Source organism: Lynx canadensis, chromosome C1, assembly GCF_007474595.2.
Source record: "Lynx canadensis isolate LIC74 chromosome C1, mLynCan4.pri.v2, whole genome shotgun sequence".
Classification (NCBI taxonomy): domain Eukaryota; kingdom Metazoa; phylum Chordata; class Mammalia; order Carnivora; family Felidae; genus Lynx; species Lynx canadensis.
In genome coordinates this window covers 20,632,468-20,648,059 of record NC_044310.1, presented here as the reverse complement: position 1 = coordinate 20,648,059, position 15,592 = coordinate 20,632,468, and the positions used below count along the sequence as shown (strand labels likewise).

Genomic DNA, 15,592 nt, shown 5'->3' with positions numbered 1-15,592 from the left:
GTGTCAGTTTCCCTGGATCCCTGTCGGGGACACTGACGGTCCCTTCACTGGTGGGGAACTCACCACCTTTCCAAGGCACTCATATCCCCCCTAACATTACAGTTAAAAATTCTTCTTTGAGAGGTGCCTGGGTGGCTCAATTGGTTGAGCCTCTGACTTCAGCTCAGGTCATGATCTCAGGGTTCATGGGTTTGAGCCCCGCATCAGAGCCTGCAGCCTACTTCGGATTCTGCCCCTCCCCCACTTGCACTCTGTCTCTGTCTCTCAAAGATAAATAAATGTTAAAAAAAAAATTCTTCCTTGGGCTAGAGAGAAATCTGCTTAGGAGAGAGCCCACTTGCTTGGTATATATAACTTTAAGCAAATCACCGACTTCTGAGTTTCAGTTTCCTCATCTGTAAAATAGAGGAAAGAATCTTCTTAGCTGGTGGTACAGGTTAAATGAGATCATTTAGATACCGCGCAAAATACTTTGTGTGTGTGTGTGTGTGTGTGTGTGTGCTGAAACTGGAGAGCAAACTAGATTTTATTTCACTTTTTGTTGCTATAAAATAGCAGACTTCTAATAAGAAATAATAAAAGTTTATGGGGCGCCTGGGTGGTTCAGTGAGTTAAGCATGTGACTCTTGATTTCAGCTTAGGTCATTGAATTCACTTTGTGAGTTCCCCAGGCAACCGGCTCTAGGCTGAGCGCACAGAGCCTGCTTGGCATTCTCTCTTTCTCCTTCTCTCTCTCTCTCTCTCTCTCTCTGCCCCTCCCCCACTCGCTTTCGCCCTGCCTCAAATATAAATAAATAAATTTTAAAAAGAGGGAAATTGGGGCCTCCCTCTGGGGGCTCAGTCTGTGCTGACAGCTCAGAGCCCAGGGCCTGCTTCGGATTCAGTGTCTCTCTCTCTCTCTCTCTCTCTCTCTGCCCCTCCCCTGCTCGCACTCTCTCTCAAAAACAAATAAAATTTAAAAAATTAAAAGAGAAAGAGAAAGAAAAAAGAAATAATAACAGTTTAAAATAAAAGGTGTAGGGGCGTTTGGCTGGCTCAGTCGGCGGAGCTTGTGACTCTTGGTCTCTGGGTGGTGAGCTGGAGCCCCATGTAGGGTGTAGAGATCACTTAAATAAGTAAAACTTCAAAATAAACAAATACAATAGAAGGAATAAACCCTAATTAAAGACATTTTACAAATTAAAAAGAGGACATTCTTTCCCACTATCCAAATATACTTGCTATTAACCCTTTGCTGTGTTTCTACTCTGTTGTTTGTGTGCAGGTTTTTAAAAAAATCTTTGTAATTTACACTAAGGTTGAAAAAAAGTAGATTTCCCATATATCCCTCAGCTAGTTTTAAATTCCCCTAATGTTACCACTTCACATTACCAAGGTGCATCTGTCAAAACTAAGAAACCACCATTACCACATTAATGTTAACAAAATTGTAGGCTGCATTTGGATTTTATCTGCCTTTTCTCCAATGTCTTTTTTCTGTTCCAGAATCGCATCCAGGATTCCGCATCGCACTTAATCACCGTGTCTCCTGTCTGTGACACTTTCTCAACCTTTCCTTGTTGTTCTTGTAACCTTGTCAGTCTTGAGGAGAACTGGTGGAGTATTTTGTTGAATGTCCCTCAGTTGTTTTTTTTTTTTTTTTAACGTTTATTTATTTTTGAGACAGAGAGAGACAGAGCATGAACAGGGGAGGGTCAGAGAGAGAGGAAGACACAGAATCCGAAGCAGGCTCCAGGCTCTGAGCTGTCAGCACAGACCGTGAGATCATGACCTGAGCCAAAGTCGGACGCTTAACCGACTGAGCCACCCAGGCGCCCCTGTCCCTCAGTTTTTTGTTTTTTGTTTTTTTTTCCTGATGTTTTCCTCATGACTAGACTGGGGTTATGGGTTTGTGGGGAGGATACTACCAAGGTGAAAAACTCTTCTCATCACAGCCTCTGGGGGGTGCGGACACATGACAAGCCACAGGACTTTTCACTGTGATGTTAACCTCAATGGCTTAGTGAAGGCGGTGTTTCCAGGTTTCTCCACTATAAAGTTGCTATTTTCCCCTCTCCATACTCTGTTCTTTGGAAACATGTCGCTAAACCAAGCGCAGCCCTCCCTCAGGGGGAGCAAAGCCCCGCTTCCCAGAGCAAGGAACATCCAAATAAATGACTTGGGATTCCTCTGTAAGAAAGATATGTCCCTTCACCCCAATTAATTAATTATTCAATTATGTATGTCAGTATGGACCCATGGATATTTATACTTTGACTTATAATCTAATCTACATTAGTTTGTTGCCCAAATTATTCCTGCTTTGGGAGTGCCATCGGGATGGCTCCTGGGTCCCTCTGCCTGTCCCTTGTTCCGCTTTCTGAGCACTTCTCACTGCCTGGTGCTACAAAATGCCTGGAGGCCCATCTCATCTTTTTTCTGCCTCAGCCCTGTAGGCCGCCATTTTCGCTTTTCCTGAAAGGGTTCCTTTTATTGGAGAAGGGCGTTTAGAACCCACGATCTGGTCACAGGGGACTCCTCGCCACTGGGTTGTCTATTATTTCTGTTTGTCTTTTTCTTTCTTTGCATAAACGTTTCCAGACACTGCTGCCCATCCCATGACCGGCTGAAGTCAGGTCCAGCCGTGACCTTCCAGGGGAAGCTCCTGAGAGATACTGCTCCACAGAAACTTTTAAAATCCCCCCTTTCACTTTGCCTTTGTCTTTTTCCAGTTTCCTGGGAGCAGATGTGGACTTACCAAATTAGGGGGCAAAAGCCTACTGCAACCAACGTGTTGAAACACTGCCTTGCCATTACAATTTTCATTATGTATTTATCTGTGTAATTGTTTAAGGTCTCCTCAGCAATTAGTTGGCTTCTTGGAGCACCCGGCTGGTTCAATTGGTAAAGCATGTGACTCTTAATCTGGGGGTCATGAGTTCGAGCCCCACATTGGGTGTGGAACCCACTTTAAATAAAATTTCTTTTTAAATCTAGAACTTGTTTTTTTTTTTTTTTTTTTTTTAAAGAAAGACAGTTGACTTCTAGTGGTCAGAGGTTGGAGTACCAGTCGACTTTGCTCCCCATTGTAACCCCAGCATATCACAGGGCCTGGCAAGCAGTAGGTGCTCAATAAATCACTATGGCTTGGGGCGCCTGGGTGGCGCAGTCGGTTAAGCGTCCGACTTCAGCCAGGTCACGATCTTGCGGCCCGTGAGTTCGAGCCCCGCGTCAGGCTCTGGGCTGACGGCTCGGAGCCTGGAGCCTGTTTCCGATTCTGTGTCTCCCTCTCTCTCTGCCCTTCCCCCGTTCATGCTCTGTCTTTCTCTGTCCCAAAAATAAATAAACGTTGAAAAAATAAAAAAATAAAAAAAATAATAAATAAATCACTATGGCTAATGACTCACTGAACGAATGGATGGAAAATGTCCCCTTGAGATAGATCCCTGAAGTGGAATTTCTGAGTCGAATGGTACGCTTGTGTTTACAGCCTCTGAGGGTGGGTTTCAGTCATGTTGAAAGGTTGCTGAGCCTCCAATGGACCCAATAAGAAAAGGGAGAAGGACCCTTGCAAGGTCTGAGGGGAGTGGCACACAGGGGTATGCAAGGGCCCAGGGGTCATGGGCCCAGGGGGAGGGTATGTTAAGCAGAGGAGATGGGACAGAGGGGGCATGTCTATGTTTCCAGAAACACTGGCAGGTGTGATCCTGTGGGCACCCACCCTGAGCAGGCTCAGTGCAAACATAGGCTCGCTTAATCCTCCCTACAAGCAAGCAAGCAAGACAAACATTCCCACTTCACAGGTCAGGAAACTGAGGCTCAGAAAAGCACTGCCTGAGATCAGGCAATGAGAAAGTGGGGAAGTTAGGATTTTTTTTTTTTTTTGAGTTTTTATCGATTCATTGAAGTAATCTCTACACCCAACGTGGGGCTCAGACTCACAACCTTGAGATCAAGAGTTGTATGCTCTTCCACTGAACCAGCCAAGCACCCTGGGGGAAAGCTGGGATTTTAATCCCCTCCTGCTGGGTTTCTGCTGCAGGCCAGAGAAAATGTCAGTTTTTCATCTCTTCCCCGTGTATTTCACCAGACAAAGCAGGTCTCTGACAAATTTTTGCTCAGCCCAGTTTGGCCTAGAAATGCATCAGAGGATGAAGAATGAAAAGATGGGCTTTGCAAACAGAGCTGGGCTCAAAGCCTGGCTCCACCTCTTCATAGCTGTGTGAGCTTGGGCTAATTCCTTAACCTCTCTGAGCCTCGGTCCCCTCTGTACCATAGGCACTGGCAGGGGCAAGATGTTGGTGGAAATGATAGTGTGATGGGCACATGGCACATGTCAAGTGCTCAATATCTGTTACTATGATTGCTTCCTGAGGCCTTCCTGTGCCCCTGAAATTTATCAGGGATCTCATATCTCATTTACTTCTCTTGATAATCTGCTTTCCAGATTAGGAAAATGAGATTCCTTTTTTTTGTTTTAATTAAAAAAAAATTTTTTTTTAATTTATTTTTGAGAGACAGAGCGTGAGCAGGGGAGGGGCAGAGAGAGAGCGAGACACAGGATCCAAAGCAGGCTCCAGGCTCTGAGCTGTCAGCACAGACCCAATGGGGGGCGCGAACCCATGAAGCATGAGATCATGACCTGAGCCGAAGTTGGGTGATTAACCAACTGAGCCACAAGGTAAATGAGAGTCTAAGTGGGGAACTGTCCTTCTTGCTGTCACTCAACATGCAAACGGAGGAACCAGAATTGGAAACCAGGCCTGCGGGAGCCATGGCCCCAGCTCTTTGCACTTTCCCAGCCTGGGAGCTCCAGCCCAGTCTCTGACTCCTCAGGAGTGTGGTGGGGAGAGGTGGGAGAGGCAGGGGGGTGAGAAGTCGTGGGGAGGAGGCCTGAGGAGGGGCCTGCCACCCCCCAGAAACCGGAGTTCCTCATTTCTGCCACAAGTCTCTCACGGTTTTCTGCATCTGATAGCCATAGATAGTGACGATAGTGTGGTCACCGTAGCAGGGAAATTGAGGGTGACTGGGGGTGGGGGGGCTGGGCCCTGTCAGCCGTGCTGGCACCAGACGCCCTTGGACTTGGTACCACTCGGCCCTATACAGGGGCAGGAGGGGAATGCAGCACCGGGCGGGGGTTGTTACAACATCCTGCTGTCCCCTCCTGCCCACCAGCCTTGCACGTTGGCCAAGGGGGGCTGGTGGAAAACAAGCCAGCAGTCGGGAGGCATTTGGTGCTATGGACCCGATGGCTGCTCTGAGGTGACCCTCTCGCAAGCCCCAAGGCGTCAAGGGCACCCACCTGCACAGATACACAGCCACCCGTAGGCTCCGAAGCGGTCATTCTCCAGTGGCTCAGCGGAGACAAGAGATGCGGAGACAAGAACCGCTCACGGCACTGGGAACCCCAGGGACTTGAAGGGCAATCTGTCGTCTTTTCCCTGTTTTCTAGATTTAAAACAAAAAATTTTTAAGTTTTTTAATTTGTTTTGAGAGACAGGGAGAGTGAGCTGGGGAGGGGCAGAGAGAGAGAGAGGGAGAGAGAGAACCCTGTCAGCACAGAGCGCCTGAGCTGAAACCAAGAGATGCTAAACCGACTGAGCCACCCAGGCGCCCCATGTTTCCTGGAATTTCTAGAACTTGGTTTATAAGGATAATATGAAAAGCTCCCTGCCAAGGATTCCCTGAGACCACTGTGGAGGCCCACCTGGGGGGGGAGGCCCCCCTTTTGCAGATTTCCACAAGGGTGGGGGAGTCACTTCCGGAAAAAGATACTCGATATCCTTATATCCTCAATGAGGAGAGCGGCGGCTGGTTGTGAAGCTTTGAAGGGTTGAGTCATACTCAGGTGTGATGAAAAAGTACACTTCAAGCCTTGTCTTCTTGACCTTATGAAGCAGGGGGCAAAGGAAGTTTCACAACCTCCAGGGTGGGAAGGAAGGTAAGGAGGGGCAGGGGGTGGGAAAGGTGGGAGGGATGAGGGGTGGAGAGAAAAGGAGGAGGAGGGAGAGGAGAGGACGAAGGGGGAGACAGAGGAGGGGGAGGGAGAGCGGAGGGGGAGGGGAGGAGAGAAAATAGAGGAGAGGGGAGGTAAAGAAGAGGCTAGAAGGGAGAGGGGGGAAGGGAGGAGAGGAGAGGGGAGCTGAGCAACGCCCGGGCAGGAGTTCCTCAGGCCTGGGAACTGGCCAGGTCCCAAGCTGGGGGAAAGCTGGGGAAGGAACAGACCAGAAAGTGAAACCATCGACCACTACCCTGGGGAAGTGGGTTTGAGCCCAGAGAGCTTTTTGCCCCGGTATTTCCTAACTGGGACCGGATGGAGGCAAACCACCTGCTCAGTATGTCAGAGGCTTCTGTCCTCTCTGGGAAGGGACTGTAGCACCTGTGGGACTGGCGAGCAGAGGGAAGGAAGTGGGCTCAGTCTGGGGGCGGGGGTCAGGCTTTGCGCCTTCCAAACCCCACAAGACCTTCTGCGTAACTTGCGGGTTTGGGGAGAGCAGCTGAGTCTGCCGTCTGCCGTCTCCTTTCAGCAGAGGTTAAATGGAAAGTCACCTCTTTCTCAAAATATTAAACTAGAGTTACCATATGATCCCGCAACCCCACTTGTAGGTATGTATCCGAAAGAATTGAAAGCAGGGACTCAAATAGGTGTTTGTGCACCCGTGTTCATGGTTTATTCTTGAACAATGATCTGACTGGTGTTGTAGTGCAGTTGTAAGCAATGTTCCCCGCAAATATGGAAGCGTGGCTCCGTGCTCTCGTGGTACCCTGTTTGCTGTTGGCAGGTGCAAAGTCATTCTACTTCCAGACGCTTTGTGTGTGCAGCTGGGAGCCTTCTCTCAGTCCCTGATGCTCAGACATTTCACATGCTCGCCATCTGTGGGTCTCCTTGCTTCTGGCCACCTATGGTTCTTCTCCTTTTTTTTGTAAATTTTTTTTTAAATTTGAATTCAAGGTAGTTAACACATAGTGTAATAATGATTTCAGGAATAGAATTTAGTGATTCATCACTTACGTTTAACGCCCAGTGCTCGTCCCAACGAGTTCCCTCCTTAGCGCCCATTGCCCATTTACCCCATCCCCCCACCTCACACCCCCGCCAGTTTGTTCTCTGTATTTAAGAATCTCTTATGGGGGTGCCTGGGTGGCTTAGTTGGTTGAATGTCCGACTTCCGGCTCAGGTCATGATCTCACAGCTCATGGGTTCGAGGCCCAAGTAGGGCTCTGTGCTGCCGGCTCAGAGCCTGGAGCCTGCTTTGGATTCTGTGTCTCCCTCTCTCTCTGCCCCTCCCCTACGCTCTCTCTCTCTCAAAAATAAACATTTTTTTAAAAAAAGAGTCTTTCATGGTTTGTCTCTCTCTCTCTGTTTTTATCTTATTTTTGCTTCCCTTCCCCCGTGTTCATCTGTTTTGCGTCTTAAATTCCACATATGAGTGAAATCATATGATCTGTCTTTGACTTATTTCACTTCTCATAATACATTCTAGTTCTATCCACGTCGCGGCAAATAACAAGATTTCATTCTTTTTGATCGCCGAGTAAATATTCCATTGTATATATACACCACATCTTTATCCACTCATCACTTGACGGACATTTGGGCTCTTTCCATACTATGGCTATTGCGGTGCACGTGCTCCTTCAAATCGGCACTGCTGTATCCCTTGGATAAATTCCCAGTAGTGCAGTTGCTGGGTCACAGGGTGGTTCTGTTTTTAATTTTTTGAGGAACCTCCATACCGTTTTCCAGGTAGCCGCACCAGTGGGCATTCCCCCCAGCAGTGCAAAAGGGTTCTTCCTTCTCTGTATCTTCGCCAACATCTGTTGCTGCCTGAGTTGTTAATTTTATCCACTCTGACGGTGTGAGGTGGTATCTCATTGTTTTGATTTGTATTTCCCTGATGATGAGCGGTGTCGAGCATCTTTGCATGTGTCTCTTGGCCATCTGGATGTCTTCTTCGGAAAAGTGTGTAGTCACCTCTTTTGCCCATTTCTTCACTGGATTATTTATTTGGGGGACCTGTGGTTCTTTTTAACATGGAAACTCACACCCCTCAGTTCTAGAAACATCCTTGCCTTTCTCTTTGTTTGTTTTCTGTTTTTCTTTCTTTTGTGAGCTCCTTTAAATATACGTTGTATCTTCTGGACCAATGCTTCATCTCCTGCCCTTCTGTTCTATATTCTAGGAGATTTTTAGGAAAGTTCACGGACCTGGCTTCCAAAGAGGTGCAAAGCTTGCTTTCAGCTGTGCTACCAAACCTGACTCTGAGGAATACTCTGGCAACAGCAACAGCTGCTGCCTCCTCTCAGCCTCAGTTTCTCCAGCTGCAATGAAGAGGGACTGGAGTAGTTTCGAGAGCCCTCCCCCTCGCGTTTGGATTTCTCCCTCTTCTTCAGTCCCAGGGCCCTGCCCCACAGCCCTTGAGCGGCCCTCTGCCTTGTTGTCCTCTGTCCCCTCTGCTGGGTCTGCCCCAGCCAGCCAGGGCCATGCACAAACTTGAATTTGCATATACATGGAGACCATGGGAAGGCCCAGGAAGGGGAACTTGGCTCCCCATGGGCAGGCACTGTGCCAAGTGCTTTCTGTGCATTGTTTTGTTGAGCTTGCAATACCCTGGGGTGTAGGTTATCTCACTCTTTCCATTTTACAGATGGGAAAACTGCCACCTAGAAAGATGAAGCAGTGTGCCCAAAGTCCTGCAGTCAGGAAGATTGAACCAGGGTCCCAGGTTCGAACCACCCCTCTGTGCTACTCAGAGCAGGGAGCCCTGGGGCAAGTTCTCTTCTTCAGCCTCTCTCGTGCAGTCCCACTGGAACGGGTGCCTTGCCTCCTTGTTCCCTTACCTCCCCAAAGGCTGGGGAGTCGTGGAAATGTGACCTCAGTTTGGTGACTTCTCCCAGCACCACTGGGAGGCCGCGGGGATGCTGGCAAAAGGACACAGCCTCCGGCAGCTCCTTCTAGCTGGGAAGGAGGATACCAACATCTGCTCACCCCGTGGGGCAAGAGCCAAGGATCCAGGGAGGGGAGGGAGGGGAGAGAACTCCATAATGCATTTCAACTTGAGGCCACCGTCCCTGTTTCTGGCAGCCTGTGGGTTTGCTGGGAAACCGGTAAATGTGGCCCACAGCCCAAGGTCTCTGCCCTCCGGCTCTCAGGTGGGGAAAACCCAGTGGGTGAGAGTCACTCAAGAGGAGGCTTCTGCAGCCTGGGGACCAGGAAAGGCTGCCCAGAGGAAGTGATGGGGTGAGCTGAGGGAAAGTGGGAGACAGAGGGGGGAGGGTGGCAGGGAGGATGCATTCTGAGGAACTGGAAGAAGTTTCTGGTAGGAAGAGGCCCTGAGAGGCCCCAGGGAGGAGTTTGTCCTTTAACCCAAAGGTTTTGCAGAGGAGTCCCTGATGGACTGAATTGCACTACAGCAAGGTTCCGGTGGAGGTGTCCAAGATGGCGTGGAGGGTGGGGAGGGGCACTTAGGAGGCTGCTGTGCGCTCAGAGGAGAGGGAAACCCCACCTGGGCTGGCGGGCAGGGCGGAGGGGCAGGTAGGAGGCAGAATGGAGAGTGAGGGATGGAGCCCGTGGGCTCTGGGTTAGGACCCCACCCCTCCCATCTGGGCAGGGCAGACTTTATGGTCAGAGTCTGTGAGGCAGGTGACCTGTGAGGCAGGTCAAAGTCTGGGGCCATTGGGACAGGGGCTGAGTGTGCCAGCCTGTGCCAGGCTCACCCCCAACCCCGCTGCCTGTGAACAGTTGATGGTGGCATCGTGCCTGGACTTTGTCTGGTGACCGCCCACTTCAGCCCCAGTAATGAGCTTTCCAGAATAACAGGGCCTGAGTCCCAGGGCCAGACTACCCTCTCCACCTCCAGGTGGGGTGTCGGTTCTGCAGTGGGTCTTATGGCTTCTGTCTGTGCTGGGGCAGCGTAGGGGCTCCCCTTCTGCTTTCAAAAGAAGCTTGGAGCAGTGAATTATTTGTTAGCAGAGACAGGAGACCTCTGTCCCAGTAAGTGATTCTAGCCACTGGGACTCTGGGGCCAAGGCAAGCCCTAGAGGCCCCAGAGAGAGAGGAGGGGGGTGGAGAGAAGTGGGCCTCCCCCACCTCTTCCCTGAAGCCCTTCCCATTATGGCTTCTCAGGTAGAAGTCTTCAGGATCCCCCTCTCTGCAAGGCTTCGGTGTCCATCTTCAAAGCCTGTGTCTCCAGCGGTCCTGGAGCTCCAGGTGTGCATACAACTGTGCCCTTGACACGTCCCTTGACGTTCTATGGCATGCAGTGCCTTGAACTCAGCACTCTCCCTGTAAACCACTCCTCCTGTGTTCCCCTCTGCAGTGAATGGCACCTCTGATGCCCCCAAATGCCCAGACCAGAGACCCAGGATTCACCTTGGGCTTTCTTCCTTGTCCCTGGACTCTGCCCCTTCTCTCCAGCAGCCACTGACCCAGGCCACTCACCCCGACAGCCTTGCCCTTGGCCTTCCCACCTCCAGCATCACCTGTTCCACAGCACTGTCCACCCACCACCTGATGTCCTGGCTCCTCAGGTCCTGGCCCCTGACAACTGTCCAGCCTCGTTTCTTAATTTATTCTTCCAGAACATCCTCTTCAGCTACCTTGAAGCACTTATTCTCTCCCAGTCTTTTTAAAAATTTTTACTTAATTTTGTTTATTTATTTATTGATTTTGAGAGAGACAGCATAACTAGGGGAAGGGCAGAGAGAAGAGAGAGAGAGAGAGAGAGAGAGAGAGAGAGAGAGATCCCAAGCAGGCTCCACACTGCCAGCGCAGAGCCTGACGCAGGGCTCGAACCCACAAAATGGCGAGACCGTGACCGGAAACTGAGAGTCAGATGCTTAACCGACTGAGCCACCCAGGCGCCCCTCTCCCCCAGTCTTAACCCCTTCGCTTCCCCAGCCTTTTTGTACATGCCGCAAAGACTTTCCCCAGTCTCATGCCTGGATCAACTCTGTATATCCATCTGATCCCAGCCCTGATCCTTTCCCTTCCAGGGAAGCCTTCCTGATGCCAAACTGGTTAGGAGTTACCTGGGCTTGCTCCTGTCCCAGCACTGATGCGCTCAATCAACAAATATTTACTGAGTGCCTACAGTGGGCTAGGTTCTCGCCATTTGGGACACATCCGGAAACAAAACAGACAACACTCCCTGCTCCTTGTGGAGCTCACGTTCAGATGGGGGTGGGGAAGACAGACCACAAACAGTACAGAGAAAAGCACGTAAATGACCTAGTGTGGGAGAAGGTGGAGAAGGCCATAGGGAAATGGAGGGAGGGGAGAAGGCAGGAGAAAGAGAGGTGGCCAGGCTGCAATTGTCACTGGAGATGGTGGCCTTTGGGTGAAGTCTTTGTCTTCCAGCCAAAGACTGCCAGGAACACAGGGCGGTCAGCAAGTTGGGTTTACGACTCAGTAGTGACGGACGGCACGCTCCACAGGGACTGTGGGTGACTCAGTGAGGGGGTATTAGGAAGGACTTGCAGGACTTAAGTTCGGGTTAGGGAGTTTGGGAGGGCTGATGGAAGCAGGGCTTGACCCTAGATTGGATGCTTTCCAGAAGCTAGGCCAGTTCCATGACTAGGGATCTTAATAAATTGTATTTACAAGGAGGACAGACCAGACCACGGCTACGACTGTCTTTAGTAAGAAGCAACAGTCTCTCATATTAGCCAGTGTGGGGATTGCGTCTGTTCCCTAGGTTTGCCACAACAAATCACCAGACTTAGTGGCTTGTAGCGGCACAGATGTATTCTTTCACGGCTCTGTAGGCTGGAGGCAGGAAGGTTGATATCAAGATGTCCGCAGGATCGATTCCTTCTGGAGGGTCTGTGGGAGAACCTGCTCCATGCCTCTCTCCTGGCTGCTGGGGGCTGCTGGCCGTCCTTGGCTTGTAGACCCATCGTTTCAATGTCTCCCTCCATTTACATGCCTCCCCCTGTCTCTGCCTCCTCCTTACTGTCTAAGGACATTCGTCATTGGATTTAGGGCCCATTCTAATCCAGGATGAACTCATCTCAAGATCCTTACCTTCTCCTTTAATTACATCTGCAAAGACTCTTTTCCCAAATAAGGTCACATTCTGAGGTTTCTGGTGGACATACGTTTCGGGGCCACAAGTCATAACAGCAATGGTTGGTCCTGTTTGTGGTTTGGACAACGTTCATGTTCTGCGTTCAGACACGATTACAGAGTGGTCCTGTTGTGTTCATCACCGACACAGAGTGGCCTTGTCTGATGTTGACGTCCTGTGAAATGGTTTCTGTTCGACAGGAGAACACCAAGGCCCGGCTGTGAGTATTAGACTGGCTGCTGGAGGCCGGGGCTGCTTTCCTCTTTCTCAACTTGAAGGCAGTGAGGGAGGGGGCCATGCCGACATCTGGGGCAGAGTCCTAGCCACGCAGGCAGGGTTGGGGGACCAGCTGAGTGAGCAAGGGGAGAAAGGTGGGAAGAAGAGAATAGGAGGGGGTGCAGAGCAGGGCCAGACTGGCAAAGACTGGCTCTTGGGGTGCCTTGGTGGCTCAGTCGGTTAAGCGTCCAACTTCAGCTCAGGTCATGATCTCGCAGTTTGTGAGTTCGAGCCCCGCGTCAGGCTGTGTGCTGACAGCTCAGGGCCTGGAGCCTGCTTCCAATTCTGTGTCTCCCTCTCTCTCTGCACCTCTCCCACTTGTGCTCTGTCTCTCAAAAATAAGTGTAAGAAAAATTTTTTTAAAGGCTGGCTCTTTACTCTGGAGGAAATGAGGGGCCTCTGGAGCAGGGAACGTGACATGGCTAACCAGGGTACCAGCAGGTGAGGTTCTAATGGAGCATTGGGGCAAAAGCCTGACTGGAGTGGATGCAAGGGTAAGTAGTGGAGAGGAACCTGAGACAGCAAGATGAGACCATTCTTTCCGGGGGCTGGGGTGCAAAGTGAGGCAGAGAAATAGGAGGAAGCTGAGGTGGCTGGTGGGGAAGTGGAATCAAGGTGGGGTTTGGAGCGGTCTGACCTTTCACGCTGCTGGGAATGGTCCCGGGAGAGGGAGGGCTTGGCCATCAGTAGGAGGGCAGAACTGCGGGAAGGGGACACAGGCTCCAGTGCCTGGGTGGCAGCCTGGCTGGCGAAGGAAGGCTGTGGCGATGGCGGGTGGCGGCCGAGGCAGGCAGGCTGGGAGACCTGGTCATCAGCTCTCTCCAGAGAGCTCCTTGCACTTCTTGTTAGTAACCTTGTCCCAGCTGATGGTACAGTACCGTTTGTGCTTTGGTCACCCTGGCCTATGGTGTGGAGATAGCCCACCACAGGCCGCAAAGGGCGCCGGAGATGGAGACAGGGGAGTGAAAGTCCTCTTCAGCTATCTCTGTCTTGACCTCAAACTTTCTAAGTGATTAAGTTCTTTCCAGCTTACCTCTTAGCTCTGGCAAAAGGCCCGGCAGGCAAAGCATCCCCTGATGGGAACAGAAACTACTGCCTCAAGCAACCAGAGCTTGACTGCTCACCTGCCCCCCCCCCCCCCGCCCCAGATCTCTGCCCCTCATTTGCCTTATGTGAACCTGGAAGTGTCTTCAGCACTTTGGAGACAGTCTTGGGACACTCGTCTGCTGTCTTCCCAGTGCTGGCCTCGTGGAAATAAATTCCTTTCTCCTTTCTCGTGTCACCGCCACTCTCTTCTCTGCCTTTGGATTTTGTCAGCGCGCATGGCTGAACCTGGTCTATTTGGGACCCCGGGGCCGGGTGCTCTTGCCCCCTTGCACCCCAGCCATGGTAGGAAATCGAGAGGGAGACAAATCAGAAACGGACCAAGCCCCAGTCTCTCACAGACCCTAGGCACAAGCAGGGCAGCAATCAGGGGCTTTCTTTTGCCGTTCATAGTCCAAAACATCAGGCCCAGATGTGAATCCCTGCTCTACCACTTGCCAGCCATGTGACCTTGGTCTGTGTACTCTCCCTGAGCCTCGAGGTCCCCCAGCTGTGAAATGGGGCACCACCGACCTCCTCTCAGGGATGTTGGGAAATTCAAGGGGAATAACATGCCCAAAGTGCCAGCAGGGTGCGGGACAATGAGTCAGATGGGTTTCCTTCCTCTTGCCCTCAGCTCCCAGCCCCACAGCCCTGGGAGGTCACAGGACAACCACAGTGGCTCAAGAATGGGAGCAGGGCCCCGCCTGCTGGCCGACTCCAGAGCTGCACCTGGGCCCGCGTTCAGGGGTGATGGCCTCCCAATCCAATTTCCCCAGAGGAACAGGCGATGATTTTATTCCACGGAGACAGAGGTCGTCCAAACTCAGAGCCTTCCCACCCCCGCCCTCTATCATACGCTGGGGGACTTTCGTTCACCCACCCCCTTTGCTCCTGCAGCTGCCCCTGCTTGGCGTGCCCTTCCCGCTGCCACTTGGAAACATAAAAGGTCGACCCTCTGGTTTTTCATGACCTTCTCCCTGAGCCCTGTTTCCCTTCCCTTCCCTTCCCTTTTCCTCTCTCTCCCTCCCTTCTTTTCTTCCTTCCTTCCTTCCTTCCTTTCTTTCCCTCCCTCTCTCCCTCCCTTCCTTCACTTGCCTTGACTGGCCTGCCTTTCCTTCTTTCCCTCTTTTCTTTCTTTTTTAAAAAGAAAAAAGTTTCAGTGGCCCCCAGTAATTTGAAACTTTCAAATTCCCCAGCAAAGCTTACAGGATGGGATCTGGCCTCTGCCTTTCTGATTCCCTCCTCCCCCTACCGACCATCCCCACGTTCTTCCATCCTTCCATTCTTCCATCTTTCCGTGCCTCTCCTGCTGGTTTCCTCTGCCTGGAGAGGCTTGATCTACACCCCTCCGTGTGGCAATTCCCCACTTGTTGTTCAGTGCTCTGCCCAAATGTCATCTCCCTAGAGGGCTCCCTGACCCCACCTGTCTCTGCTGTCTTCACCCTGTCCATCCTTCCACTAAAGCAGGCAGGCGTCTTGCAGGCAAGGTGGCACATGTTGGCGTGCCCAGCTCACACATTTCCATCCCTGTTAGTTGAAAGAAGTAGGTCCCCCATAGCCATGGTTTGCTCACAAGCAAAATGAAGGATCCAGACAGGATCTCATAAATGCTTCGGACTCTAGAATTCTATGATTTGCAGATAATGGGCATATTTTAGGCAGGCTGTCTCCAAACAGCCGATCTTGAGCCGGGAACACCCGGAGAATGGGCTGGTTCCTGTCAACAGGTGTCCTCCATGGGATTTGCCGCCTCTCCCCCCTGGGGAGGGAACAAAGGTCTTCTCCTCCCTCTTAAGCAGATGGCCCATCAGTGGGCACAGGACTCTGGGGAAACCTGTGGTCGCTTCCCCTCCAGAGTGGGTCCGTGTCCCAGGCTGGGGAGAGGCTGTGTCCCACAGCAGCGTCACACTTACTAGAGCAACAGCCATCTGCCGGTCCTCGTGGGAAGCAGGAAGGGCTTATCCATCTGTGGTCGTGTCTCGAGCCAAGTTAAGGGTGAGCAGCGAGGCCGCTCCCTGTGGAGCTCACCTCTGAGAGGCACTACAGCATGACAGAAATAAACCAGAAATATGGTGCCAGGTGAGCCAGGTGTCCACACAAAGCCTCCTTGTGTCCTGGAACCACCGAACGAAGCCAGTCCTGCTTCCACTGAAGTCAAATGGGCCCTTGAAGGGAAAGATGTT

General features: G+C 51.3%; 1 long non-coding RNA gene across 1 annotated transcript; it reads right to left on the bottom strand.

Moving 5' to 3' along the window:
* Window positions 1-251: 251 nt before the first annotated feature.
* LOC115522223 lies at window positions 252-5,964 on the bottom strand. Its single transcript, XR_003971287.1, has 3 exons — window positions 5,687-5,964; window positions 5,282-5,427; window positions 252-395 (listed from the first exon to the last, which is right to left on the bottom strand). It is a non-coding gene; the product is annotated as an uncharacterized LOC115522223 (long non-coding RNA).
* Between the last annotated feature and the right edge of the window lie 9,628 nt (window positions 5,965-15,592).